General features: G+C 42.9%; 2 long non-coding RNA genes across 3 annotated transcripts; one reads left to right on the forward strand and one right to left on the reverse strand.

Annotated features, from left to right (window-relative positions):
- Window positions 1-469: 469 nt before the first annotated feature.
- LOC113952766 lies at window positions 470-4640 on the reverse strand. Its single transcript, XR_003529654.1, has 3 exons — window positions 4528-4640; window positions 1082-1225; window positions 470-553 (listed from the first exon to the last, which is right to left on the reverse strand). It is a non-coding gene; the product is annotated as an uncharacterized LOC113952766 (long non-coding RNA).
- Window positions 4641-13077: 8437 nt separating this feature from the next.
- LOC113952845 lies at window positions 13078-20058 on the forward strand. Of its 2 annotated transcripts, XR_003529677.1 has the most exons (5): window positions 13078-13156; window positions 14004-14152; window positions 16971-17107; window positions 19121-19307; window positions 19779-20058. It is a non-coding gene; the product is annotated as an uncharacterized LOC113952845 (long non-coding RNA). The 2 variants fall into 2 exon arrangements; XR_003529676.1 differs by lacking the exons at window positions 13078-13156; window positions 14004-14152 and adding an exon at window positions 14722-14828.
- Window positions 20059-27850: the final 7792 nt, after the last annotated feature.

A 27850-nucleotide genomic window follows, 5' to 3' on the forward strand; every position in this document is an offset into this window, starting at 1 on the left:
GACTGTTTCAGGAGCCAGAGGCCATCGACTGAGGTGGGGATGACCAAAGCACCAACAAGGACTTGGTCTGGTCAGTTTGTTGCTGCAGGGTGTGGCCATGTGAGTGTGAGACATGAAGGACTCTGTCTCCTGGCACCACTGAAGAAGTGCATGTAAACCAGAGGGGTAACTGTGCCACCCCAGTGATGGGGTGAGATGAAGTCCTGGTGAACTCCTACAGGAACAGAGAGATTTCAGCTTCATGCTGATGGAGGAAGAGACATGTGGGAACTACTTCTTGCTCTGGAGTACAGAGCAGGTTAGAAGAACCTCTCGATGGGTGCGCTGAGATATAGGATCAAAGATTTATTATTAAGGGCAGAACTGGAGCCACGTGCAGCGATGGGTGAGTCCTGGCATATGGGCTGGGGATCCTTGTGGAGGGTGTGGAGAGTGTGTAGCTCCATCTGGCAGCCCCAAAGAAGAGGATCCACTGGAAGCCCACAGCAGACTGAACATATTGAGCTTCTGACGGAGTGACCCCCCCAGCCCAAATTTGGCAGCCAGACTAAAACTGTGGAGGGAAATCCAAGATTTTATCAACCTTTTTTTTTTCTTTTTACCCCCTTCCCAAATGAAATCTTTGAAAGCAAAGATAAACCAGGGAAATGGTGCTCCCAACCTGCTTATGTTCAGGAGTCAGAGTGCTTGTCTAGCATGAAGCAGACCTAGGTTTGGCCCCCTCTTCTGCCTGAGAAGTCTGGAGTTTGCCTTTTCCACCACTAAGGAAAATAACCCAACTGCTGGGATATTTGTAGATGTATCCAGATAGATAGAGTTATTTTCATGTATTTGCCATATGTCTTTTCTGTTAAGCAAGTTCCTCTTTGTGAGAAGTGTTCAAATATTGATGGAAGAAGAAGAGGGACTGTGAGAGGGACTCCCTGGCACAACATTTCTAGCCAAAAATATGGAGGTGAATTGTTTCACTTTCTGCTCTTTGCACTGCAATAGCTTATTTTTTCTGCCAGATAGGGCACTTCCCACAAGACAGTGCTTGGAAATACACTCCTTTGAAGACAGGCAGAAAATATTCTCTCACCTCTGGTTTCCCTGGATATGTCCAAGGCTGGAAAACCTCATGTTCCACATCTGAAGAAGGTTGTGAGTCAGTTTGCTGCCTGTATGGGGATGAGGCTCTGAATTTGTCTGCCTTACCCTGGTTCACCTTGTCTCCCAGTGGGAACTGGAATTTAACAGTGAAATAAAGAAAATGTTTGAAACTCAGGATAGATGTTTGGTGACAAAACATAAATAAAATAAGGAATTATATGGTCCTGCTCTGTAATTGAAAGGTAGCTGTTCCCTAGATCTTCCCTCTTTCTCACCTAGATTGTGTTTTTGGGGATATTTTGGGTGAGTCGATCTCCTTGGGTAGTACAAGGAACTTGATCCCAAGCTGTTGGGTGTGAAGGAGGGTCCTCTTATCTTCCCATCAAGTTTTATTCTAGCTGAAGTAATTCAAGATTTCTTGGGCAGTTTCCAGGTTATTCTTCAGTTCAGTGTTCTGGAAGTGGGGAACAGAATTGCCCCTGTTGAATAGGAAGGGCTCAGGATTTTATGAAGCATTTTTTTTTTTAAATACAGGTTGGAATTCAAATTCTGGGACAGATGATTTTCAGTAATATTTTCTTTTCCTTGGTTTAATTCTGTTCAAGTCAACTTTCAGCATGTATAAAACAAGTTGTCTCTGCTGAGCACTGACAGTAAAACAACAAGGACATTGGAAAACACCTTTCTCCTTTAGCATCTCAAAATGCAGGATATGTAAGTCTTGGGATCTCAAACTACTGAGCTGTGTCTGTTTTCCCACTTAGGGTCAGTGACAGCAGGCTCTGTGTGTGGCAGATCCCTCAGTGTGCTCCAACAGCTGGCTTTGCATCCTTTGCACAGAAAGGATGGAATCATAGAATCCCAGAATGGTTTGGGTTGGAAGGGACCTTAAAGATCATCTGGTTCCACCCCTGCCATGAGCAGGGACACCTTCCTCTAGCCCAGGTTGCTCCAAGCTCTCTCCAGCGTGACTGTGAACGCTTCCAGGGATGGGACAGCCACAGCTTCTCTGGGCAACCTGTGCTGGGGCCTCCCCACCCTCACAGGAAGGAATTTCTTTCCAATATCCCATCTAACCCTGCCCTATGTCAGACAGTTCACCCTCAGGTGACTGCAGGGTTTTATTTACTGCCATGGCATCTTGTGTGTCCCTATGGAGAAGGGAGTTTCATTTGTAGCCGTGCATTGCTTGAAAAAGACCACTAATACCTCTCTAAGTTTCCTTTTAAAGTTTTACAGGGTAAAAAAAGAGAGCCAAGGCATTAAAGACTTTACATGCTCAGAAGGACAGAAGCAGAAAAACAAAGAAACTTAATCTGGGATACACAAAGAAGAAAGGGGGGGAGCCTGATGTGGCTCTAATGAGAGAGGGCAAGATTGACATGGAAAAGATGGGACAGGCAGCAGAGTATAAATAGTAGCTGCAGTTTATTTGTAACTCTCATTTTTAGGTGGGGATGATTGACACATGGATGGGCTGGATGAAGGTAACCTCCCTGATCTTTAACTTGCAGGTCACATGGAGAAAACTTTGAGAAAATACTCCAACATGTAGATGTCAAATTGAGTGACAGCCGCGTGTGAGGTGAATTGCATTTCCTGGCTTTTTTACATGCATCACTTCACAGAAATGATGGCTGCCAGCGGAACAAAGAGACGTCCCTCCCGACCGGGGTCAACACACTGACAGTGCCCACCCATTAATAGAAAACACTGTCATTTAAAATAAAATGCTGTGGAGAAAACTTCAAAAATCTATTAGCCAACACAGTGGATAGTATCAGTTTGTGCCGTGAATTACTGTATACCATTCCAGTGTTAATGTACAGCGCAGTGTGTGGCACCATTTTCATCTGTAACAATATATATAGAATGCCATATGGCTGACAGCATGTACTACACATGTCAGGCTCTTCTGTTTTCTAGCTCTGTACATCTTATTTGCTTCTGCCTAATTATCTTGTTCTGTTGAGGGGAGGGGAAAAAAAAAACACAAGAAAAGCCAATGGGGATTCAAAAATCAAGGGCAGCAAATAGTGCCAGTTACTTAATTCCAGCGTTAATGCGTTTCTGTGATGTTTCTTAAAAGATGCAATTGGACATCCGTTGCTCGAGGTGGAATGTGGGGCTGTAGTAAAGGCTCTATCTGTGGCATTTCAAAATAAACAAACAAAAACAAATGAGAAAGAACAGCCCTGCTTTATGCCGTCCACTTATATTGTTTATTTCTAGGCATAATTTTTCCAGCTGTTAGAATGTGCCTATATTGCCTCCTATTCTCAACTTCTATCTAAAAGTAGTGCCTGGTTTTTTTGGGTTTTTTTCCCAGCAAAAACAAAATAGGGCTGAAAAAGGTTGCCCTAAAATTGGACCCCTGGATCTAAAGAGCTCCTCAGAAGTTTAAGCCCTGAATTTAATTTTTTTCTTTTTTTCAGAGGGATTTTGTATTGTTTAAAGGTCAAAGCTCCAAGATTTGTCTTCAGAGATTTAGTCCTGGCTCATCTGTCAGTCACTCTCACCCTCATAAAGGCCAGAGGCGATTGCCAGCACTCCCCTTGCTGCGCTCCCCCCTTACTGAGCACTTGCTCCACAGGGAAATATCTTGTCCTAGACTGGAAGGAAGAAGTTCCCATCACTTCTGTAATGAAAACTCAAGAGATAGAGGGGAAAATCAGGACTGACACCTACTTACAGTGATCCTGAACAGAGCAGAACTACTATGACCACTGCAGCCTTCAGGCTTTGCGTTCTCTGTGGTCAGAAAGAACTGGTTGGCCCACCAGGAGCTTAAAATAGTAATATTTTTGGATCATTAACTTTTACTAGCTGCTGCTTTCGAAATGAAGCTCAGTTCCATGCTGAAAAGTCAATATAGTTAGAAATGGGTTGTAAAATTGGTTGGGAAAAGCAAATGCCACAAACGGGGGGCTTGGTGTGGAAATGGGCTGGCAGGTGCTAAACAGGACTGGTTAGCACTGAGCTGCCTATAGAACAGCTCATGAGTGGGGGCATAAAGTGAACACCATTTTTAACCTGCACAACAAGGTCTTCCAAGCAGGAAAAAAAGACTTAATCCATGAATGGGGTGTTAAGAGCTGCCTTGATGCAGTACCTACAGTCTCTGGGGTTGGGACGTTCCAAAAGGGGGCATTCTTTGATCAGGAAGGCAATTTTTCCTTACCGTTTTCAGTGGCAAAATGGTTTTTATAGTAGAGATTTCATTGAAAATTCAGGAAGCAGCCAAAGTTAACAGCACTGTACTCTGTTGTGTGAGGATCCCTAGCCATATTTTCTCTTAAAGCTAATTAAACATGACTATCCATTTAGGAAAAGAAGCCCTAGTATAATTTTCAAACAATTTTCTTAGTTCAATAAATTATTACTTTATACCATGAGAGTTTGCTCTGTTGATGGGGCCATTTCTGCTAAACTTACTGCACGATTGCAGCTGGAGTTTCCTACTCCCAGGAATGTTCTTCCTCTGAGCTGTTGTGATCTTTGTATCAATTCCAAGTACATGATATTTCATTAACTCACATTTCTTCTTGTTCATATTTTTGTTGATTGTGTCGGATTCCTTCTGCACAAATTCCATGGCAATTATGAGGAAGAAGCATGTTCCATGCTCCCACTTTGGTGTGAAACCTGTTCCAGCAAATGGCACACGATTCCTCTCTCCCAGTTTTAAAGTGGAGTTTTCATTTTCACACCAGAGGTACCTGAAATTCCAAAACAGGGGTGTAGTGCAGCAAGGCAGAAATAGGAAACTTTTAACAGAGAAAGTATGAATTTAATACAATGAAAACCAAAAAATTGAAACTCTTAAAATGCAACTCTGAACAGTGTTTGAGTAGTTTTTGCAAAGTTGAGAAAAAGATCACAAAGCACTGGAATACTTTGGAGGGGAGAGGAGCAAAAGAGGGAGGACAGAAAAGGGAAGTGTGCTGTGCTCTCCCATGTGTGTGCTCACTCCAGGACAAGGACACGAACAGGATTGGCTTTGCTCTACACTTCTATTTTTTTTCCCCCCTAAAAAAAGATCATTTACAAAAATAAAAATACCAATGTGTTTGAGTTTGAGCATCTTACTGGACAGCCACATACATACATAACTTTTATAAATGTTATATACCATGAGTTAAATTCAGCTTTTTCACCCATAGTCATGGAGATTTAACCTTTCCAAAATGAATGGTTGACAAAGATGTGGTGTAAATGGAAAAAAATAGCTCATTTATCCATGGCAAATTACAGGATCAAGTTCACCTATGTTTTCTTAGTGCAATCCATAGTATTTCAGTTACTTGAGCATTATTTGTCTGGCTTTCGACCAGGGCAGCTGAATCCATGGAGCACCTGATGTCTGTCAGCTTGATCAGACTGAGGAGTGTTTTGGTATTGAATAAAGTATTTTTGTGACATCTTAGAAATAACACGGGGCCAGAGTTCCCTCCAGGCTCAGGCAAATGAGGCAGTTGCCTGGAGCAGGAGACTGTACAGGAAGCAAAATGGCCATGGCTCTTATCCACTGCTACAGCAAACCCCTGCATGGCCAGAGCAGCTCCTGCTGCTGGGCAAACTATCATCCTGGATGGAAAACTCAACAGGGATGGCCACCAGGAGTAGGGGACAGGGAATCTGCCCCAACAGCAGCAGTGACTCTCTTCCTTTTCTATCCATGGTCAGCAGAGCCAGCCAGACTCTCCAGAGTCCCTGCTCCCCGTCCTGTATCCCAGTTCTCTCTTTCCAATATTCTCTCTGCCCTTTTCCTTCTCTCTTGCTCCTCTCAGCCATGTCCCAGCTGAGCTCTGGCCAAACCCTGTGCTCCTGTCTCAAGGATATAAACTTTCAACACTGGCAGTGCTGCTGGGAAACCTGTGACACACCCCTGTGATGGTTCAGGTCCCTACTCCATGGCCGTAGATGGCATTTTGGATAGCAATAACAAACTGACCTGCAAGAATATCTCCAGTGCCCCTCCTGGAGCTTATACACATTCCTCCTGTAGTGAAAACTAAATGTCACCTACCTACATATTCCTTCCTTGTTACCTGATCACTGGGGGTTTCTCCTTCCCTCTAGTTTATTGCTGTGAAGAGACATTACAGGGCATTGCTGCTTCTGCCTGAGAAAATGCCTGTATGCATTGGTGTTTGGTCTAGGGCTGGCTTCTGGGTAGGATTAATCATTAATTCTAATGAAGTTAGTGGTTTGGATCCCATTTCTGTGCTGCAGTTTTGCAAAGAACACTTATAGTCTTAGGATGAAAGATTTGGAATAAATGTGAAGTACAATCTGTCCTGAGTATGAATAGCTCACTTATTGAAGCCACTGTGAGTGATTAGCTTTGCCTATTTGGGCATTAATTTTGGTCACAGGTACTTACAAGAAAGCAGAAAGCCTGTGGAGAAATCACACCAGGTCTTTGCACCTGCCCTTTCCGCCAGAAAAGACATTCCTGTTTCTTCTCCTTTGTGACTATGGGAGTTATTCCATACATGGAATGATGTTCCATATGGATAGGTTCTAGCTATGTGACCCTATACAATTGTTTTTTATGCATGTGTGTATAAAGCATATATAGATCTCAGTGGATTCCCCCTCTGCTGACAAATAACCCAGTACTGACATGGATGGGGAATTGGGGAGCCCATGGGACTGCAGCTGTGAGGGGGAAAGAGGAGACACAGGTCTCCATGGTGTCCATATCTCCTGTTTCTTGGGAGAAGAAGCTCCTCACCCCTATGGGCAGTGCAGCCTGGCCAAGTTATTTCCCATAAAACCTCTGGGGTTGTGACCAGGGAGAGGCCACTGCAGAGGGGAGAATTTACCTGTCTCAGGGCAGCAGGATCTGCAAAGTGTGGGAGCCTTGATGAGCTCAGTGTGAGACAGGGTCAGAAAGGAGTCTGAAATGGGGGAAAACATTGGGTCCATCCAGTCTGGAGTCTGTGGCCCTTCTCTGAAGGGACATCCAGAACCTGGATCCTTTGCACTTTGAGGAGGTGCTGTGGGAGCACCACACAGAGCTTGTCCCTGTTGCTTCAGTAGGCTGCCCACTGTAGGGTACACATCTCTGCCTCCTGTCATGTGTTTCTGCCACACTGAGGCCCCTCACACCCGGCTCATTTTGGGGAACAAACTGTTGCTGCAGGCCAGCAACAGCATGTCTGGCCTCACTTGTGCCAAAGTGTCCCTGTTTTCCCCCAAGCAGAGCTCCCAGAATAGCAGTGTGTTCATGCTGAGGCCTCTATGTTGTCTCCTCTGGGCTTTGGTTGCATGTGAAAATTCGGTTCTTTCTGTTTCACTTCCTCAAGGACTTGGGTCTGTTCTGGGACAGGAGGTGTGTTTGCGTTTCTAATTCTCTTTACCCAAATACCTCTGTGTTTCTTCTCTTTTTGTTACCTTTTAATCTGCTGTTGGATCTGCCTGCCCTGTGGTAATATTTCAGCCTTGTGTATCTGGCTACTCAGTGGGAAAGACAGTTCCCAGAGCAACTGCTGCAGTAAATGCTTTTTGGCATCCAGATGTGTATTCTGTCATTTCCCATGCTGTGCATGTGCTGTCTCTTGTATCCATGGATCAACAAGTGTGGACAGGTACAGAGGCATATGGTGCTGCTATTTCATTGCTGACACTGAAGAAGGGCTTTCTCATAAGAAACAAACCAACTCCTGTGTGACACCTGTGTTCTTACAAAGGGACCTCTGCGAAGGCAGCTGCAAATCTGGTTTTCCCTTCAATATTGACTGGCTTGCAAGTGGGCAATTTGCTCTCCATTCCAGCTCCAGGCATGGCTGGAAGCATGCTGCCAAGAGATTGTGTGGATGCACTGTGCTGTGTGTTAAGCAGATGATTCCCAGACAGGTACACGGGGATGGGAAGCTGATCCTGACATGATCCAAGCTCCCACAACTGTGCTGTCATTAATCCTGCCCTGTGTTGGATCCCTCTTCCAGAGTGACCCTGGGTGGCAGAAAGTGAATGAAGAGAAGATCTGGGGTTCTTGGTGGTGCTTTATGCCTCGTCCCTCTAACTGCAGAAAACATTTAATCCATTTTATTCCAGCAAAATGAAATTTAGATACACAATTAAGAAAAGTGCTTCCCATGGGATTTCGTGCAGCCCCAGTAGCTGTACAAAGGATCTACAAATTCAGAAACTATAATGGGTGACTTTTAGCTCTTCAAATTACTTTATTATCCTTCCTCTATCTGTACCATATGCTAAATAATGCTGTTTTATTTGGCTTTGATTTTTATTGTTTTATAGTATTGAAACATTCATAATCTTGGCTAATCCTAAGAGTGTTTGTTTAGGAGCTTTATTCATTATTTAGGCCAAAATATTAAAAAATGTCTGTCAGCTCTGGGGCCTTGCTTTTTTTCTGAGTTTTATTTGAGTTTTCTGGTTTTGTTTTTTGTAGAACTGATCCTTGACATTAATTACACAGAGTTTCACACAGCACATGTGCTTGCAGAGAAAGGACATCTCCTACAAAACTTGTTGTACACAGCCAAGCCTTCCCACGCTGGTGATGAATATTTATGCCGTGAATGTAGGGTGGAAGGTGGCATCTTCCTGGATGAATTGGGGGCTAGATGCTATGACTACATTATTTAGACCACTTTATTATAAGGGGTTACCGTTTTTATTGCCTGTTGCAAAGCAGAGAGATACAGTAGATCTTCCCAAAGATCAAAGTGTGTCTCTAGGGCAGCCAGTAAATTAGTGGAGATTATAAATGAGTGCATAGTCATTGATGTCTTGAGAGCTCGGCTCAAGAGATCAGAGAGTATTCTTTCCCCCTTTCTGTTCATAAGTGTCTTTCTAGAATAGATTACTTTTTTTTACACTTAAAAGCAATATTCATGGACTTCATAAGAAGAAGTGTTTCAGTAGGACATGCTCTGATGGCATCACTCCCTGTTGTATATGGTCTTATTATGGACTGATGCTTCCCTGAGATACAGGCTCGTGGAGACTGATGTTGGTGATGTGTGTTCAGAGAATCATCTCGCTTAACTGATTCCATCGTACTTTATAGCAAGCACAGCCTCCACAGGAACTTTTTCAGCAGAATGAGAGCTCTTCAGAGCTCTGTTATGAGGTGCAAAGAGTGTATGAAGCAAAATAAAAGCCAATTAGAGAACGCTTCACTATCCTGAAAGAGGAGATTATAGCTATGGTGGGGAAAAGTAAGTATAAACCAAATCACACTATGCCAAAAACTGCACATAAAAACCCCCAGAATAAACATCCATTTCATGAAGGGATTTGAAGTTAACTTTTAATATCCAAGCTGGGAGAGAAGTCAGAATTGTGTCTTTGTGCAGAAGATGGAACAGAGCTCTCACTTACAACAACAAATCCGGAGTCTGTATATTGTGAGAACAACCTCAATCTGAAAGACTTAAATTTTATTTTAAAGTTTCTGTATATTTCATAAAATAGAAATGAAAAAAAAGTAATCCCAAGCCAGAGGTTTCTGGACCTCTCAGCTTTAGAGAAATGCTTTGTGTGGAAATTAGCACTGCAGAAATAACTGAGTAGGATTACACTCTCAAGTTTATCTGTTAGTGGCAGTGGAGACACCAGCCTTAGGTTTTCAGGGAAGGTTTTGATTAACTCCTTTATCCCAGTGCCCCTTTACAGGAAGTTTCTGCTGCCATCCCAGTGGATGCTCTGGGCTGGTCACTCTGAGAAGTTCAACCCAGGTGAGAGACTCCTGGTGAAAGGAAAGACTCATAGTGAAATACAGAAAAGCAATGAGCAGATCAGTTGATGCTTTTCCACCCATCCATCTGCTCCTGTAGTAAACTGAATGTCTCAAACAACATTGCAATTGTTCATTTGCCTGCCCTTGGGCAGCTGAGTCAGTTTTTGTTAGTGCTACCTTTTTCTTCAGGTGTGTTCTGAACCTTGAACCAAGTTCAATAACAGATTTTTTTGCCTTTGCAATGGCAAGGTCAGTGCCATTAGTTTTATTTCTTGTTTAAATGAGGATTGGCCATCACAGAAATACTACACAGCTGTCAGGTAGAGTAAACACAATTTTGTTAAGTTGGGCAATTGGAGTAATATGAATATCTGGTTAGGTGTAGAGATTGGTACTGATCTTTTAGTCTAGATTTTGCTTGGTGGGGCCAGGTTCTGTGCAAACAGTGGGATGATGTTTTGCATGAACTGCAGCATTTCATGACCAGCCACTGAAACCCATGTGGTCACAGGGTAAGATGTTACCAGCCCTCAGCTCCGTTTCCAAGTGAACTGTAGATTCTTTTTCCTAGCTTAATCCATTCCAACGACTCAAAGGAAGCCAAAGATGTCACAAAGATGCCATAAAACCCAATCTGATTGAAAAGTACTAAATGAAATGTCATACCAGAAGTAGCCTCTTGCCAAGAACAGGTTGCAAGGATGAGATGTGTCTTTGTGATGCAGGGTTGAAATGCTCCACTTGTCGCTGGAGGGACTTTACATGTGCCTTTGCCCTTAAGTCTCCTCTTCCTACAACTGGTAGGACTGACCAGGACTGGCAGTGAGTACCAGCAGAGCTGTGGATTTTGTTCTGTAGATCAGCATGTTTTGAACTGGTTCAAGCTCACAAATACCTTTAACTGAAGCAATCCTACAAGTTGTAGATATCCATTGGCCTCTCTATCTGCCACGGGAAAACTGGACAAGGAAATTTCAGAAAACAACACTCTGTGTTTGAAGATGGTACCATTTTAATGAGGAAATCCAGTCTGTCGGAGATCCCCAGTGAAACCTCTCACTGTGGTAAATGGCATAACATAAATCACCAGCTGTGAACAAAAGTGTGTGGGCTGTGTTTGTTTGCTGTGTTTGCACCAGTCCCAACCTGGATGAGCGACATCCCACAGAGTGACACGGGCCGTGCTGTCCACGCTGCATCGCTGGTGCTACAAGCTCCTGAGGGCTTAGCACTGAAGGCTTCATTTTGGTGAGCAGCTTAAGCTGTAACATCTGCTCAGAACTGTAGAAAAATGACAGTATTGGTTTCTACAGAAGGAAATTCCTACTCCCTAGGTGAATTCCTCTGGAATTTGTTTTCAGTCTTGGGCTACAGAGGATTCGATGAGTGACAAAATGCCATGTCGAGAACAGGTCTGATTATTGATGCTTTTTCATGTGCAGAGGAATGGGTTATTTGGGGAATTTCTTTGCTTGAAATGTGGATCCTATTTTCTAAGTTGATCCCAGAGGGATTAAATTTTGTCATCATGCTGTTGTGCTTTTTCATCTACCCTTACAACATATTTATACCATTTTTTGAGACTTGACATGACACTTCCTTAAATGTCGATTTGTACCAACTTTGATGACATCTTTTGCTACTTTCACAGAAACTCCAAACCCTTTAATTCCCTCTCTGTTCAGAGGCCTTGATTACCCACTTTGGTTGTTACACAGTGGAGCTGTTTGCTGCATTGTTAAGATCCATCTGAGGACAAGAGGGGTTGAATGGCCAATGCAACATAAACATGTGTGACTAATCCGTCTGATATGGTGCTGTTTGGGCTTTAATATTCCAGGCTGGAAGATCACGTCTGAATGCTCCTCTCAGAAGGGGTGGGAAAGGGGCAAAAAGCTCCTTCCTTTGAATCTGAAGCATAATCTTGCAAAACTATCAGGTGGTAAAATAAGATTTGTACTAATCATTAAAATATGTTTAACTGTTGGGTTTTTTGAGGGGTATGATTTTCTGAGTCAACCTTTCATTCAGGTTTGAGTGCTCCGTATATACGTAAATAGCTAAAATTACACCTTTCATGCTTCTGCACAGGAGGAAAAATACACTTATGATATTTTAGTTTTTAAAATATGTGGAAAAAAATCTGTCCCTGTGTGCTGTGCTGGAAGCGCGTGGGAATCCAACCTGAATTGTTTGGGATGACATGTTTTCTCCCTGTCGCTGGATTGCTACTCTGGTTTTTAGTTCTTTCTGGGTGAGGAAACTTCTACATGAATCACAGATTGCACACGAATGTTTGTCTTCTGAAAACAGGTGAATTGACTCAGTAGAAAAGCCTTTGGCCTCAGAAGCATAGACACTGCTCTAGTGTAGTAACATACTGCTAAAAGTGATGGGAAATTCAGAGATTATGGACCCACAGAACATGCTGAGTTGGAAGGGCCCCACAAGGATCATCGAGTCCAACCCTTAGCCCAGCACAGGACCATCCCCAGAGTCACACCATGTGCCCGAGAGCATCATCCAAACGTGCTTTGAGCTCTGTCAACCTTGGTGCTGTGCCCACTGCCCTGGGGAGTCTGTTCAGTGCCCAACCACCCTCTGGGGGAAGAACCTTTTTCTAATATTCAACCGAAACCTGTCCTGACACAACTCCAGGCCATTCCCTGGGGTCCTCTCCCTGGTCCTCACAGAGCAGAGATCAGTGCCTGCCACTTCTCTGTCCCTCCGAAGGAAACTGTAGACTGTGATGATGTTTGAGTCAACCATGGAAGGATCCTTTCCCCTGGGAACATAGTATTGGCCAAGTCTGGACAACACTCCCAGGCTACATGGTGGGATTCTTGGGGTGTCCTGTGTGTAGCCAGGAGATGGACACAATGATCCTTTTGGTCCCTTCCATGATTCTGAGTTTCTCCCGGGACCTGAGGGAAGCGATCGAGTTCAGAGGATGCGAAGCACTCTGCAAAGTAATGGGAGAACAGACAGACAGAGCAACAAACAAGGTGTTTATGTCAGTGCAGAGTGTTGCCCTTTCGACAGGGCCCGTGTCCTGAGCCCAGCCTGGCCGTTAGGGCAGAGCTGCTCTCCCACCTCTGCACTCCGGCGTGTCCGTGTGGCAGGACCGGGCTCCGGCGCATCTGCGGGGCCTGTGGGCCGTGAGCTGATCCCTATTGATCGGGATGCTGCCCACACCCGCTCCCGGCGCCCGCTCCCATCGCCATGGCAACCCGGAGCCCGAATCCTTGTCCATGTACTTTAGGAACCTCATTAAATCAGGCAGCAGGACAGCAGCTGTGGGCTCAATGTGTTCTGCTGACAGCCGGGGACTCGCTTTATGATGCTCAGGTGATTTTTGGCCCTCTCTAGGCCAAACTGTTGAGAACGTGGAGCTGGTGGGACAGATGGCAGAATAAATAAATATTGCCAATATGTTTAATGTGCACACATCTTCTGAGAGGTGCAAAGCAACCCCGCTCGGTCTTATCAACTCTGATAATTTTAAACAAAGCATAAATAAAGGATAAAAGAGTAGAACTGAGCTGAGGGTTTTCTTAAAAATTTATTTAAGAAGGTGATTTTAAGAGCAAAGGGATTGAACTGCAGGGCTGTAGAAGACCTCATAAAATTTTGCACAGATATAAGCAATTAAAGTTCTCTATCTCGATATATAATCATGAAAATTCAGCAATGCAAGGCCCAGATCTTGAGAGGTCGATTCCTTTTTTACCACTTGTCTTCCATGAGGCTCTGCCAGAGGTAACATCAACAGAATAATATCCTCTATGTCTTAGGCAGAGTAGTTTCTCATGCACCATAGGAATTAAATACTCCAGCCACCCCCCAGATCTGGCTTTCATCAAGCTCTGCTGCACTCCCCTGATCTGGGGTTTGGAATTATTAGCATAAATGGGACTTTATACCATAGGGCTAAGCTAAAGATAGATTTAGCCCAAAACCACTCTAAATTCATGTACAGTACATTTTATGTGATAATGATTGCAATTATTTCATGTTCTTCATAGTTCACCTATTTTGACTTAGGGTGTTGGGAAGCAGTAAAGTCAGAATGTAATTAGATGTTTCGTGTCCTGATATTTTTGCATAATTCTGAGTTGGTTTGGGCCTTTACATTATTGCACAAATAAAGTGGAAAAATGGTGGTGTAGAGTTCTGATGCTCCTTTTTAATGTAGGCAAAATTGGTTGTATTGCTGATGGATGATTCCTCTGGTCACCCAGAGGATATCCGTGGTTCCAGTCATTTCCAAAGGACCAAATTAAACAAGGAAAACACTGAACTACATAAAATAAGCATGTTACAAACCCCAAGATCCCAAAACTTGTATGTCTCAACAGGAGCTGAAAAATAGCAATACTGTCATCCAGGTGCTTTAATTTTTTGTGGAAGGGAATGACAGATGCCTCAGACCCTAAATTATAATTTGTAGATCCTAAACAAAGAACCTCAATTAACCACTAGTAAAGCAATTATTAATATTGGCTTGAATCCATTTTACCCAGAGTCTCAGATTGCAAACCAGTCCAGTCAGCTCCCCAGGACTGCCTGACCTGTAATTCCCTACATCCTTTGAAATTGCTCTGGAACCTTAGCCAGAGAGCCAGGACTGGGATCCTTTGTTTTGCACTGGGATTTTTTTTGGTAGCCATTGGTGGTGTCATATAAAACCGGCACAAACTGTAAGGCACAGGCACCAAAATGTGAGGGTTTCCCCCTGCCCAGCTGGTGCCAGGCGTGTGGTGGGAGGGAGATGTCTGAGCTTGTGAGCTGTGGATGCCCACCTGCAGTGCTGGGAGGAAAGGCAGAGTCCTCTCAAGCTGAGTGTCTCCTGGAGAGAACACTTCCTTGTGAGGTCGATTCCATTGCTCTCAGTGCCTGGAACACAGGGCCACCTCCTTTGTCCCTAGACTTGTATGCAAATGAGAGACCCACTGCTGCCAATCTGATTAATGAGCAGTCTTGGAGATGAAGAAACCTGGAAGACCTGGAAGAGGAAAAGGTGGAGCCACCATTCCTGGAATTGTTCAAAAAACATGTAGATATGGCTCTTAAGGACAGAGTTTAGTGGTGACCATGGTGGTAGTGCTGGGTTGACAGTTGGACTTGGTGGTCCTAAAGGTCTTTTTCAGCTTTAAAACCTGGATTCAACGTGGAGAATGACACCAGAATGTACCTATTGCTTTCTGTAGCCTCAAAGAGGTAGAAATGCATCTTCTCATCTAAAGGAAGCCCAGAGAGGGATTAATAAACCCATAAAAGTCACCTTTTGCTAAAAAAAAAATCCTCTATTTGCAAATAGTGAGTGGAGCAGTGGTCGGGCCACTCTAAAAGAGAGGACTCTGCCCGAGATGAACCTCTGGTCTCAAGTATGACTCATGTTTAGCTTCACTGTATTGGATTGCTGTCTAGAGGTTAAACTTTGTATATAGCTGCTGGGAAGAGGGGAATGCAGACATTAGACTGGATGCTCTCTGTGTCTCTGCAGGGTTTCCATTACAGATTAAGCAGTTACATGAGATGAACCCTCCTGCCCCTGCTCACTGCCTGCCATGCAGGTACCTAAAACCTCAGTCAGTCAACAATTAAGATACATCTGTCAGAGGGACCCAGGCTATGCTCCTTGGAACAATATTTTCAGACTGCTCCAGCCATTTTAGGAATATGATTTGTACTACACCTGGAAAATCGAACCCTTCCTTTTTTGGCAGGTTTATTTTTCACTCACCTTCTTACTCCTTTTGTGTATTTGGAATTCCAAATAAATGCTTTGTTTTATATAGTTCACGATCAAGGACACTTTGTTATGCAGCTGATTTTATTCCATCCATTGGAAAGAAAAATGATACAAATGCCTTTTTTGGCTGTGTAAATAAGATGAGCAGAAAGAATCTAAATTTAATGACCAAATCTGGGTTGCGTTTCTCCTGCAGTAAACTCCAGGGAATCTGCTGAAGTAACTAATGTGCACAGAATCAGGGTTTAAATGTGGCTGTTTCACCTGGGAGAGCTGAAGGACCAACTTAACAGCATTCTCCAGGAGTCCTGCACAGAACAGGGATAATGCCACATATGCTGATAATATGTCATCATCAGCTGCAAGCAACTGCACGATAAAAACTACTTTTGTTCTCCAGCACCACCATAAGAGCTCAAGGAAAGCTACTGGAGCATTCCTGTAGCTGATTCATTCCCAAGTGCTGATGAACAGGCTCTCTTAGGCCAACTTGGGCTTTTCCAAGTGGAGCACAAAATGTTTGTGACACGTGCCTTCAGCACTGCTCACCTCCACTTTACTGGGCATTTGTAACTGTGTAGATGTTGACCCTGGAGAAATACATTGGAGGCTTGACTTGCGTAAAGTAGAATTACTCTCTCAGTCATAAGTAAGTATTTTAGTTCTTAGTCTGCATAACAAATAACCAAAATGATATCATATAAAAGAAGGGAAAATCTTATTTACAATGGCCAGTCACTAGTAACTGACACAGAAGCTGTCCATTCCATCACTTTTAGTAATGTTTAATAACTGACAATACCTTTATTCCTTACCCCTACTAATTTTGTGGGTGCTTGCTTAACAGATAGATATTTGTATTGTACAATTAAAATTAATTAATTCCCCCCCAAATTTACTAATTTAAAATTGCTCTTAGTAAAACCAATTAAACAGCAAGTATTTGTTTTGCTTTGTATCAGTAGTTTAAAAATGGCTTTTTAAGTTGAGGAGTAAAATACAGCCCAGTGAATGCACCTGTGTTTCTAATTAAGCAATCCACATTGGAAATAAATAACAGGAACACTTTTACATGATAACAAGTGAAAGCCAATTCAGCTTCCATTTTAGTATTTGTGGTCTCAAAGATAATGCCCAAATCTCATCAACTCCACTGAGACTTCAGCAGAGTTATAAAATTTTCATATGTACTCCCAGACTTTGCTGAAGAGTTGACTTAAATTAAGGTCGATGACAGGCAGGAGTCCCATGGGATCACCAGAGTCATATTAGCACAGAAGGAAATAAGCTGTCCTAGTAATCTCTAATTTCTTTTCCCAAATCCTGTAAGAAATTCCATTTCATTATGCACTGTTAAAGCAGTTCTTCACATGATGTGACTGATAGTTTTCCATCTCTGTTTTTCAGTGGATTAGCTGGAGACATGACAGAATCCACAGCCCACTTGTTTGAGAAGAATTACCTTAAATTTCTTGGTCTTTTGGTGTCAGAAACATCCAATTTACACTGTAGGGGAAACCTGCCATCAGATAAAGGGCATCCAGGTGGAAAGAACCACCTTCTCAAGTTCTTCTTGAAGCACATGAATGTGTACATGCAGAAGACATAAACCTCACTTGTTCTCAAGTAGAAATATCCATTTTTTCAGTGCAAATTGTTCATTAAAATAAAAAAATTGTTCAGTTTCTTTAAGACCAACTCAAACTTTACCTAAAAATGATGTTTCATTCTGTATTTACAAAGCAGCTGTGGGCCATTTTCCTTGTCCCATGCTGACTCCACAACGATGGCAGTGAGCCATAGAAGGTTCTGGTTCCAGTCTGGTGTGACTAATTCAGATACCCAGAATACTCCAACACCACCCTGGAAAGTATTTCAAGGTGAAACTCCATAACTCCTTTGGAAATAGTGGTGGATAGGGTCTGGGAAAGAAGTGTGCTGTGGAGGAGTCTCCACCATGGGGAACGTGCTGGATTGAGCCTCTGCTCCCCTGAGATCAGAGTCAAACCACCAGGACTTGGTCTTGGAGGTGCTGCCTGTGAGGGACATGTCCTCATCTGTAGGAAGGGATTAAAAGCAGACTCAGGTTAAATTTATTCTTCCCCATGTTTCTATGACTAGGAAGATGATGTGTGTTCTACTGCCCAAGGCTGGTTTGTGCATCCTGTGGGAAAGGGGTCGGGCCCTTGGCAAAGTCCCTTTGTGAGCCAGTGGACTATCAGACAGACTCTCCAAACCTCGTTAGGAGCAGCACGTGGACTTATCTGTCCATAAATACTGGTGAATTAGGAGGTGGAGGTATTTCTTCAGCAGCTGTATAATTTTACAGATTCGTTTTCAAGCGCTGGCATACTTTAAAAATTAATCTCTTTTAAATGAAATGTTCATTTAAAAATGATGTTTAATGAGGTCTAATGCATCCTGAGATGCTGGCAGAAGAAGGTTTGTTCTGCAGCTGATCCTGACAAAGGAGGGTGGGGAGCTAATTAGGAAAGACAATCAAACTTTCATTAGTATTAATAAAGCCTGTACATTAAAATATTTTGATGCAAACAACTGCTATTTATGTTTCCAAACCCCATCCTTTTCTATCAGTGCTTCTTTTAAAGATGCTTTATTGCGTGGGTTTCTGGATGACACCACATGTAATAGATTTCTTGGAAATAGAGTTTAACCATTAAACATGAGGATGTGTGTCATTATTTTCTTCAGCTAAATGCCTGAAGGTGAAGCTGAGTGAATTTAATGCATTAAGAAAGGTAATTATCAGATAATCTTGATTGCCAAGATTCTTCCTCCTCCAACAAAAACTGATGGTGGCATAATCTGTGTTCCTTTCTGACTTTGATTTAGGTCTGACAGCAGTTCACAGCAATGTTTCTGTGTTATTTTGTGTTTTCCTTCTAATATTTCTTCTGTATTTCTCATCTGTTTCCTTGTTCATCTGCATAAATTACACTTCTTTTACCAACTCCTTTTCTTTAAGTAATAATTATACGGTCAAATGGATTGCTGTGCATTAAGGGCTAGAGGGAAAAAATTGGCAAATTTTCCAGTAACAGATTTTTTTTTCTCCTTTTCTGAAAGCTGAGGTGTAAGTTTGTCACAGCTTTTGCAAATCTTCTTTCTCAGCAGTCATGCATCAAAGGCTTAGAACTGCAAATGAATTATTTTGATTACTGCTGCCCTGGGAAGATCTCCAGGGAATGGGAGGTGGCAGCTTAGCTACTGTCCATCCCTGCTGAGCTGAATCCTGCTCCCAGGGAAGTAAGGCATTAGGATTTTGACCACTGACTTCCCTGGATTTAGCATGGAGAGCACAGACATTTTTCTTTCAAGAAAATAAAATATCAAGTCCATGCTCCTGTGAAGTCAACTCCCCAAATTTGGTAGAATTCAATATTTTCCTTCCCTGTAGTTAGACAATATTTAGATAAGTGAGGGAAAGGAAGATGAAATGAAGGACACTTGAGGAGACAACAAGAAATAAAATAAAAAGAAAATTCTTTCCAGATATATTTTCATCATCAAAGGCAGAAACAGCTTTTCCTTCCCAGGTTTTTGCTTTTCCCTGATGGATCCTTACAAAACTGACTCTGCCACCTCACCGTGGGTAGGATTAGAGATGATGATAAGGATAAAACTAATGAGGATCTAGAGAAAACAGACAAAACAAATATACTCAATATTTTCTACGGGATGTTTTCATCAGTTCACAAAACCCTACACTGAAAGGCACGAAAGGTTCTTTTCATTACAATTTTTCCTCCATCATTCATAACTGGAAGGGGAAAAGGCTGGGGCAGGAGGAGTTCCTGGAGCCTGTATCCTCACCTCTTCCCAGTTCCTTTGTCACCCACCCCTGAGGGCAAGGAAACTTGGCAGGAGGGTGGAGCCAGGTGTGGGTCAGGCTCTGCTACCAGGGAACAAGAGATAGGACAAGAGGAAACTGCCTCGAGTTGTGCCAGGGGAGGTTTAAATTGGGTTTTGGGGAAATTACTTCACTGAAAGGGCTGTCCAGCCCTGGCACAGCTGCCCAGGGTAGTGGTGGAGTCCCCACCCTGGTGGGATGTAAAAGCCTGTGGATGTGGCACTTGGGGACACAGGTTAATGGTGGCCTTGGCAGTGCTGAGGGAATGGTTGGACTCAATGGTCTGAGAGGGCTTTTCCAGTCCAAATGATTCCATAATTCTGTGATTCCCTCTCCTTTTCCAGTTTGGCTGCCTGTACTTCACTCGCTGTGCAAGGAGCTGTGCTGTCCCTTCCCTTGGAACCAATCCCTTGTTTATCACCAAGCCCTGCTATTCCAGCTTCTCCTTTCCATGTGATCTGGGGAGGCTCAGACAAAGTCCAAGAGCTGGGAATCCCAGAGGAACATTGCATCTTAAATCACAGAAAACCCATGGAAAGTATCAAATGACCAATAAGTGTTGCTGTATTTACACAGCAGCAATAGTGGATTTGCCAGAGAGCATGAAGGCAAAGTTCTTGTCAAGGAAAGCATATAAAACAGTCTCTTATTTTAATTAAAGTAATTATTCAAGGGACACCAGATGTTTAAAAAAAAAAAAAAAAGGAACAAAACCCTTTGCCTGACAATGAATAGCAACATAAATTGCCCCAGTTCTCTGTGTCAGGACAGAATGGATCCACTGATCAATATATCCCTCCAGTTTTATAAAATAATGTTAATGGCTATTGCTACCAATACTCTTATGGAAAATAATTTAATAGAAGATTATTGTCAATCTATTACTTTTTTTAAAAAACCCCATTCATTAGAATTACATCCTTCTGCAAGTTGTCTGAAAAAAGGGGCTCTGAAAAGGACTCCCTGCTGTAGTAAATTCTATAGGCCTTCAGAGGAATTTCCATAGAGCTGTATTACATTTCTATAGATTTAATTCCTAGTGCTTTCTGTGGAATTTTTTTCCTAGGAGGATATATGTGAGAGATCTAATGCTCTATTTGTATGTGCTTTAGCATTCAGTAGACTTCATCCTTTTTTTCTTTGTGGGCTACCAAAAAAATTTCCAGTAGGACATTTTGGCTCTTATGTATTGAATCCAAGCTCAGTGACCGTAGATTTCACTGCTTATGTGGGAATTGGAAGTCAGCAGACTCCAGTGGATCCGTGAACAACAAATTGGGAATCTCTGCTTTATTTATTTCCTTTATGCTGGCCATGGAATAGAAAATGTACCCACCACTGCGTTTGGAAGCAGCTGAGAAAAGCTGCTTCCACATTTAGACTCGTAACACATTAGTGTGATCGTCTCCACTGTCATTTATTAATTTACACAGATTCACATCTGCTTCTCCAAAGTGAAGATCAGGCTGGAATTACCCCCCAAGTATGAAAACGGGAGCAGTTTTAAATCATCAGCAATGTTGCTGCCATGGTGTTGGTTTTCAGAGGAGCAGCATTAGGGGAGTGGAGGGGATACTCAAGGAAGAAAATATTCCCAGGCTGCTGGGAAGCTCAGACTGTGAGAGTGTGCAGCGAATAAAAAATCTACACCATAGAACAGAAATGCAACCTGTGTGTTTGGACGTGTTCAGTGCTGGGTTCTCACTGGCACTCATTAAAATATGAGACTCATATTTTATTCTTTCCAAGACCAGCATTTTGCCCCCATTTTGGAGTTAGAAGACAAAAGAAGAACCTTTATAACATTAGATAATTAGATTTTCTTGACTTCTAGACAGTGAGTATTTGTTGTTGTATCCCTCTTGGTGTGTAAGGCAGACAAATCAGTTATGAAAGTGTTCTTGCTGGCTCTGAGATATCATACAGATGAAGGAGCAGAAGTTTTAAATTATCCTGCTGCAAAACAATTCTTGAGTCAGGGTAGACTCTTTTTTTTTTATGTTGTAGGATCTTTGCAAGTGCCCATGAATCAGTGCATTTGGAATCTTATGGAACAGGTTCAAAACTGTCAAAAAGGTCTATTCAATATTGAATATGCTTGCACTGTGAATAGCAGAGAGGAAAATCCAATGTCTGCCAAAGGAATCTAAAAAGGACTGATAAAACAAGCAGAAATCAGTTCTTTCAACTCCAAAAGGTTTTGTTTCTTTTTTCTTTTTTTTTTTTTCTAAGTAAAAAGACATAAACACAAAAGCTGCAGTTGACAGTGTCTCTTTGACAGCACTTTTGTAGCCATTTAAGCAAAACAATGCAAAGCAGCTTTCTGGAGGCCGCTGGCAGAACATACTGTAGCTTTCAAACTTCACACAGACTGCTGAGAAATGAAATGTTTGACTGAGAAGCTGATGTGGGTTTGGCAACATTGCTTAATTGATAGTGTGAAAAGAAAGAGGATTCTGCTTCCACCATCTGCAGCAGCAAGGGGGACCAGCTCTTTGTCTGACAGCATCTGTAGCCTTTCTCCCACCTCTGCCTCACCAGAAAAGGGTAATTGCAAGGAAACAGTCCAGCACGTGAACCGGGAAGGATCAAAGAGTGTGGATCTCCTTTCAGGTTTAATTACTGGTATGAAACTCCTCTTGGGTCTGTCCTTATTCCTGTTGGAGAAAGGTTGTTTGGAAGTGGAGTTTGCTGTGCTGCACTGGCCCTTCTGGGGCTCGCAGGTTGGTGCTACCCCAGCTGAGAGGGGTGAGGGGCTTTAATGCAGGACTTCCAGGATGGCTTGTGCATTTGGGAATGTGATTGGGATTTCCTGCTGTTTACAAATTAAAAATCCTTTCCAAGCCATTTGTGGCTCTCACACCAATCCTTGCTCCTCTGCTCGGTCCTTCCCCTTTGAGAGAGAGGATTTTCTTGTCCTTGAGCAAACACGAGAGTTGCCTTGATGGCCCAGAGTGTGGCCTGTTTATTCCAGCAGCAACGGCCAATGCAGGGAAAATGCAGTATCAACACAGCCACTTAATGGATAAGCCAGACCAATCCAGAGCACTTCTTCCCAGTACTCATAAATCATGAGCTAAATTAAGCCCTAGGACAGAAAGTTTTAAACCTCCTTGAAAAAAAACCAAAACCAGACATTTATTTTCAGGTAACAAGAATGGTCTCTTGTGGAGTTTTCCTCACTTCCCTAGCTCCTTCCTTGTTTTCCTTTTTAATATGGAAAGGGGCTGATCTAGCCCTGATGTGACAGAACATAAGCAAGGAGCAAGTTTCCTAATAAAAGCACTTGAGCATCCGTGTGACCAGACTTAGGAATAAGTTGTTTAGTTGTTAAATTTTAATATTTTGAAAGAGATTTGCAGGAAGTTTTATCACACCAGCCTTTCAGTTTCTGCAATGCTTAAGAGAGGAATTATGGGGCAGTTCCTGCTCTGGGATAAATATCATCTGTGAAAATAATTTCATGTGATGAGAGTGTTTGTGACTAAGAAGTTGCACCATGCATTGCCATTATCGCCTTAATCTTCCTCTGTGTCCATCTATCTGAATTCCATTCCCAGTCTGCCTTCAGGCGTGTTATGTACAATTAATAAATCATCCTGAGTAACTCTGGTTTTTTCCATATATGTAATTTTGGCTGAATTGTTTTCAAAAAGGAGAACAGTATGTTGGTTGATATACAAAGCCTGTATTTGTAATCTCTCCTGTATTTAGCAGCATACATCATGCTGCTCAGACAAAGTTGGAATCCTGATAAATCTGTGCCCAGAAGCAGGGAACCATGTGTTGGCCTGGCAAGCCAGTTATGGATCAAGTAAGGAATACACTTGAGGTGAGAGTGGACAATTCAAAAGCAGGAGAAATGATGGAATGAATTGAAAATCTGTTTTCAGGAAGTTTATACCCAGTTCTTATTTGGATTCCTGAGCACAGAGCTTGTCTCCTTGCTCTTGGGAGTGTCCTGTCCCAGCAAAAATTTCCTGGCTTTCTCCCACTGTTGCCCTCACTCGGACTGCAGTCCAACCTCAGGGCTGCAAGGGCTGTTCCCATTTTTCACAGAATCATAGAATGGTTCGAGTTGAAAGGGACCTTTAAAGCTCATCTACTCCAATCCCCCTGCAATAAGCAGGGATACCTTCCAGTAGACCAGACCTTGAATGCTGCCAGGGATGGGACACCCACTGCCTCTCCGGGCAACCTGTGCCAGTAGTTTACCACTTTTGTGTAAAACACTTCTTCCTTATATGTAAACTAAATCAACGCCCTTTTAGTTTAAAACTGCTGCTCCTTGTCCTGTCACAACAGGCCCTGATGAAAAGTTTGTCCCCATCTTTCTTATAGACCCCTTCAAATACCAAAAGGCTGCAATAAGGTCTCCCTGGAACCTTTTCTTCTCCAGGTTGAACAATCTCATTTTAGCAGCTACACCTCAGAGAAGGACCAAGCTGGTGAATTGCCTGTGAATTGTCCATCAGCAATGCTGGGAATGTTGCTTCTCTTTGGGAATGTCAAAGCAGAGTGATGAAGTGACATTATTTTACATGCAGTTGTTCAAGGTGTGGTCCTTAAATGCTGATAAGTGTCTTTTAATTTTTACACAGATCAGCTGCAATTCAGGCTTCTTCTAAAATGTCAATAATGAAGTTTTAACTTGCTAAAATTTATGATCAAAAAAACATGGGGACCCTGTTTTCTGACTCAATTTATTAATTTTTCTGAAGTTCTAAACATACAAATACATTTTACTGAAACGGTGTAACCCAGAGGGAGGCATTTGAATGTACTGGCCTCAGAGGAGATGACCCCTACTCTTGTGACTTGTAATAAGAGCCTCTCATTGAAATTGCCAGGAGTATCTGCTCATTCTGGCTGTCACTTGTTTTTACTTCAGCTGGATAAAAAGAAAAAAAAAACCCACAGTTTTTTTTGCAGGTTTTTATCTGCAACATCACAGCAACCTGTTGTGACTGGTATAGATCTGTGAGAGAAATTATAGCAATGTTTTGATGTGTAGTGGTAATACTTCTACACCCGATGCTGAAGGCAGAGATAACTTCTCCAGGAGAGGGATTAGTTAAAGTAATCTGCAATAAATAAATTTGGTCTGGGTTGTAAATCACTTCAATGTTCTTCATAGCATTTTGTCTTCCTCACTGGCCTTCAGAAATTTGGTGTCTTCACTGGACCTGACAAGTGTTTGTGTTTCCTCCCTAATGAGTGACTTGAGTAGGGCAGCAGTTGGGAAAGTTCAGAAGTCCAAGTTTGGGGTTTTATAATTGACACTTTAGGGGTTTATTTTCCCTTCCCAGAAGCCTGACAAATGTTTTGGGGGTTACTTGATAATCAGTAATGCTGAGGAAAAGACTGCAGGGAAAGCAGAGTGCGATTCAGTGGAAAGCTTTCTGAAAACTTGGAAGGTTGATTTTAATTTAATTTATTTTAAAAAATCCCATGTAAAACTAGATTTTCTTTAGCAGACAAAGTGCTTACAAAATTCTGCTGCTATCACTGCTTAAGTATTTGTACCTACATGTTACTTACCAGTTCTGTACAGCATTTTAAACCACACATCACCTTTCTTACACTTTTAATACTTTCTTACACTTTTAATAGAAGAGACCCCTTCAGTACAGATAGGAAGAGTTCACCACAATTTAGACTGTCCTTTTTTTTTCCCATGGGAAAAGAAATTATGCTTGGGACAGAGCAACGTTTGTGGAGAAGAGGTTTGTCTGTTCCCTCCGCCCAACCGCTCATGAACTGGAGATAAATGAGGCGGCAGCAGCAGCTCCGGAGGAGCCTGGAACAGGCCCAGCTGTGCCAGGTGAAGCTGCCTGGCCCTGCCTGGAGCCGTGGCAGCTCCATTATCCGCCTCCTCTAATGATGTGCCGAGACTTCCCGTGGGCCACCCCTCGTTATCCGACGAGACAGCGCCAGGAATGCACCTTTCCCGGCTGGGCTCCTCCGTGTCCAGAGCCCTCCTGCAGCTCCCCAGACAGGCAGCACCTGCCCCTGCTTCCTGGGACACCCACAGCTCCAGCCGGGTTTCCTTCCCTTCCCTCTGCTTTTGCTGCTTCTCAGATGTGTTTCCTGCTTCACACTTGGCTAAACCTCCCCTGGATACGAGCGTGTCGCTGTACATTTCCAAGCTCCTCATGTGGCATGCCTTGCAGTTAGCTCATTCTTTCTGCTGGATGGAACCTCAATACATTAAGAAAAGGATTAGTATGTGCAAGCACAAAAAAAATGGGAATACTGTAGAGCACTTAATTGGCCAACTGCCGTCAACCATTTCAGCACTTGCATCTTCAGAGCTACTTGTACCGTATTGTTGGAGAAGAATAAATCATTTGACACAACTAGGTTTTCGAAAAATATGTGAAAACCATTCAGGCAAAAAATCAGTTGAAATGTATGAAATTTTCCATCTGAGTGCTCTCTGCTAAGAGAAAATATTTCAGTGAGGCACAATATTTAATCTTGCTTTAAAATAAATAGTTTACTATATAAAATCGCTTGGGGTGTAATTTTTTTAAAAGGCAATGTAATTTTATTTCAGTTTTAAGGTTTGTACCTTAAAATGCTGGAATGCTGGAACACGACGAATAAGACCTAGGAAAAGTTGTGTGTTAGAAATAATCCTGCAGCAGTTGGGTTGTATAAGGCAAGTGCATGGATTTAAATATATAAAACACTTAAATAGATAGAAATCTGTGAATGTGACTAAGGCAGAGCAGAGCTCATGATTGCTTTTGCGCAAAGTGTGGCTTTCCCACCTCTACAATGCATGACCTGGGTGAGAGGTTTTTCCTCATCTACACTGTTTGAAATGGTGGATTTCACAAAATCACAGAATGGTTTGGGCTTGAAGGTGTCTTAAAACTCATCTTGTTCCAACCCCCAGCCATGAGCAGGGACACCTTCCACTTTCCCAGGTTCTCCAAGCCCTGTCCAACCTGGCCTTGGACACTCTAGGGATGGGGAGTCCACAACCTCTCTGGGCAACCTGTGCCAGGGCCTCACCACCCTCACAGAGAAGAATTTCTTCCTAATATCTAATCTAAATCTACCCCCCTTGAGTTTAAGGCCGTTCCCTTTATCCTGTCACTCCATGCCCCTGTCCAAAATCTCTCTCCAGCCTTTTGGAAGCCCTCTTTTGGTATTGGAAGGGTCTCTAAAGTCTCCCAAAAGCCTTCTTTTCTCCGGGCAGAACAGCTAAGTGAGGGAAGCAGAGCAAGTAAATGATGGACTCCAGGTCTGAGCCCAGGTGGCTCTTCCCATTTTCTGCTTGGATGGTGCTCACTGATGTTTGGGACCTCTGACCCACGTTAAGAGTATGGCCTAAAAATACAAAGTTAGGGCAAGGTCAGTTTGTATAAGGGTTTTATTCCAAGCTCTGTTTTTTTGGACAGATTTTGACCTATTCAGAAGTCTAGTCCAGAACATACCCTGGGAAACAACCCTTAAAAACAAGGGGGTCCAGGAGGGATGGACGTGCTTCAAGCAAGAAGTTTTGAGTGCACAGGAACAGGCTGTACCAGTGTGCCGAAAGGCAAGCCGGCGGGGAAGACAACCAGCTTGGTTAAACTGGGAGATTCTGAAGGAAATCAGGGATAAAAAGAGAACTTACCGACTGTGGAAGAAAGGGCTGGCTACTTACGAAGAATTCAGGAAGACAGCTAGATCATGCAGAAAGAAAATCAGGGATACAAAAGCGCAATTTGAAGTTAAATTAGCCACTTCTGTTAGGGATAACAAAAAGTCCTTCTATAAATACATTAATAACAAAAGGAGGAGCAAAGAAAACCTTCATTCTTTGAGGGACTTGGAGGGAAACATAGTTAATAGAGATGAGGAGAAGGCTGAGGTACTTAACACTTACTTTGCCTCAGTTTTTACCAGTAGGACAGGTGGCCCTCAAGGCAACCGGCCTCTGGAGCTGGTAGACAGAGATAGGAAACCAAATAGCCCCCTTGTATTCCAGGAGGAAATTGTTAGTGACTTACTGAGTCATCTGGATCCTCACAAGTCTATGGGACCAGATGGGATCCATCCTAGGGTAATGAGGGAGCTGGCAGAAGAGCTTGCCAAGCCGCTCTCCATCATCTTCCAACAATCCTGGCTCACTGGGGAGGTCCCATATGACTGGAAGTTGGCAAATATCACCCCAATCCATAAAAAAGGCTGCAAGGCTGACCCTGGTAACTACAGGCCTGTCAGCCTGACCTCGGTGCCTGGCAGAGTTATGGAGCAGATCATCCTGTGTGAAATCACACAGCAGCTACAGGATGGACAAGGGATCAGACCCAGCCAACATGGGTTTAGGAAGGGCAGATCCTGTTTGACCAACCTGATCTCCTTTTACGATCAGGTGACCCACCTGGTGGATGAGGGAAAGGCTGTGGATGTGGTCTAT

Source organism: Corapipo altera, unplaced genomic scaffold (genome assembly GCF_003945725.1).
Source record: "Corapipo altera isolate COAL_440 unplaced genomic scaffold, ASM394572v1 180, whole genome shotgun sequence".
In the NCBI taxonomy this organism is placed as follows: Eukaryota; Metazoa; Chordata; class Aves; order Passeriformes; family Pipridae; genus Corapipo; species Corapipo altera.